General features: G+C 41.5%; 1 long non-coding RNA gene across 1 annotated transcript in view; it reads left to right on the forward strand.

Moving 5' to 3' along the window:
- Positions 1-968: 968 nt before the first annotated feature.
- Positions 969-2,500, forward strand: part of LOC135095311 (uncharacterized) — a 38,892-nt gene continuing 37,360 nt past the window's right edge. Inside the window, exon 1 of the long non-coding RNA XR_010264256.1 lies at positions 969-1,489. This is a non-coding gene — a long non-coding RNA (uncharacterized LOC135095311). The remainder of the gene's footprint in view (positions 1,490-2,500) is intronic.

The following is a 2,500-nucleotide window of genomic DNA, read 5'->3' on the forward strand; positions in this document are numbered from 1 at the left end:
CCGCCGTTCTCTTTTATCTCCCTTTTAAAAATGGGGACCTTTAAGCAAATCCTGAGCCCGCTTCTTGATGGTGATAGTGCACTGAAGAAGTAAGTTGACATACGCACGGCACAGTAAGCGCGGAGCCAGTGATACAGACAGTTAGGAAAGCAGAATGTCAACGAAAGGATGGTAAAACAAGGCAGTGCTCACAGATTCATTTCACTTGGAGAGAAGAGACAAGTGTTGCTCGGGTGACCTGGAATAGACAAAAATGATGATGCGTATAGGATGTTTGGAAGACATTTGTACTGCAGTATTACCGGAAATAGATTATGATGGTGGTGGTGGTGGTGGTGGTGGTGGTGAAGAGGAGAAGAAGGTTGTGGTGATTGTGATGAGAAAGATGGAGATTATGATGATGGTGATGATGATGGTGAGGAGGAGATGAGAGAGAGAGAGAGGAGGAGGAGGAGGAGGAGGAGGAGGAGGACGAGAAAGAGGAGGAAGAGGAGGAGAGGAACAAATTTCTAATGATGAGGAGGCGGAAGAGGAAGAGAATATGATGATGATGAAGAAGAGGAAAATAAGAACGAGGAGGAAGAAGAAGAGGAGGAAGAAGAAAAGAAAGATGAGGAGAATGATGATGATTATGATGACAATGACTGCAACACAGCGCCACAAATCGCAGTGGTGGTGGTGGTGGTGGCACTGACTGTATACCCACCCAAACAATTAACAAATACAGAAATATAAATAGATAGAAAATAAAGAAAAGATAAAGAAAAATCATACGAATAGAAATCATGCTCTCTCTCTCACACACACACACACACACACACACACACAGACATCTAGGATTAATGTTCCGTGTGGAGTCTGGCAACGTAAGGCTTCAATGCATGACTGGAGTCAGCGCGGGTGAGTCTCACGTGACAATAAAGGCCATTGAATATAAGTACGTCCCCTGGAGATTTTATATTACACCTCATCTTTAATTCACGTCTCCTCCTACACACTAAAGAATGGTATAGATATTTCCCGCACTGTCAGACCGTGGACATTTGGCTTAGCTGCGTGAACAATACTCCAAACAAGGAACCTTCGAACTGAGACACTGAATCTGTAACTCTCAGCCGCCTTAGTCCTGCTCGCCTCGCCACTGCCGCGTGGTTACGTCAAGACAGCGGGCGGCCGCGTACTAGTTTCCTTAGTACTTGTGCTTCCGTGTCAATACCGTGTGCTGTAAACTGCTGAACGAACTGAGATACTCATTCAGTTTTGGTCGCCTCTCCATTATCTCGTGGTGACGTAAAGGTGACGGCCCGTGTGTTAGTTTCCCCGGTAATTGTGCCTCCGTAACATTACTGTGTGCAGTGGTCGTGAGAACTGCGAGGCGGCGGTGTAGACTGTGCCGTGGAGAGCCGCGGGGTGTTGGAATCGCCTCTCAGTCACCTTCAAGGCGTCATATTCCCTCCCTGCTCTTCCCCGTGTCTTCCTGTCGATGTTGGTAATGTACTAGTCACTATTTTGTGTGCATGTGTTTTGTTTATTTATTATTTGTGCATAGAGGAACTGAAAGGTTAGCAGCAGCCTGCAGTGTTTTTGGTCAACCCATATTTTGCGTATTTGTTCAGTCATTTGCTTGTTACTTGCGCATAGAGGAAGTAAGGAAGGTAATAAGCTGCAGTGTTTCTGATCACCCTATGTTCTGCGTATCTGTTCAGTCGTTGTTTATTATTTGTGCATTGAGAAGCTAGTAGCAAACAGGATGCAGCGTCTCCAATCACCACTTGTCAACTCTTCTCTTGGCCTCAACATTTCAATTGTCTCCTTGTTCCTGTTCATTTTAATAGTGTCACTGTTTGGTGCAAGTGTTTAGTTGATGTTGTTGTTGTTGTTGTTGTTGTTGTTGTTGTTGTTGTTGTTGTTGTTGTTTTATCTGCGCACAGAGGAACCACTAGGCTACAGCGTCTCAGATTACTCATAATCTTTCCCTTTCTTTCCCTGCCCATCACAATCTTTGCTTATTTCTTAGCAATTGAGGTTTTCCATGCTGGTATTATCGTTAGTTCAGTGATGCTACGGATGTTTTCAAGCCACAGCTTTGACGATTTCTTCAGATGAAGTTTGTTTTATTAACCACTGGCCGTTTGAAGTTTTTCATGTCCTAACAACTACTGCTCTTATATATATATATATATATATATATATATATATATATATATATATATATATATATATATATATATATATATATATATATATATATATATATATATATATATGTAACGGTCATTTTATTATTTGTGTGTTTGTTTGAGTGTCCCCAATAATTGTTTTGTTTTGTAGCTTGCGGTGAAGAGGAGGATAATAGCGGGAATTAAAGGTTTAGTGATTATATGAAAAAGTATATTTATAAGGCGTGTATTCGTGGGAGTGATTTAAAAGTCTTGAAACATTTGTTATAAATAGTCTTTACTTATTTCAACTGTGTTTTTCTCTAATCAGTGGTAATACG

This window comes from Scylla paramamosain, chromosome 48 (assembly GCF_035594125.1).
Source record: "Scylla paramamosain isolate STU-SP2022 chromosome 48, ASM3559412v1, whole genome shotgun sequence".
Classification (NCBI taxonomy): domain Eukaryota; kingdom Metazoa; phylum Arthropoda; class Malacostraca; order Decapoda; family Portunidae; genus Scylla; species Scylla paramamosain.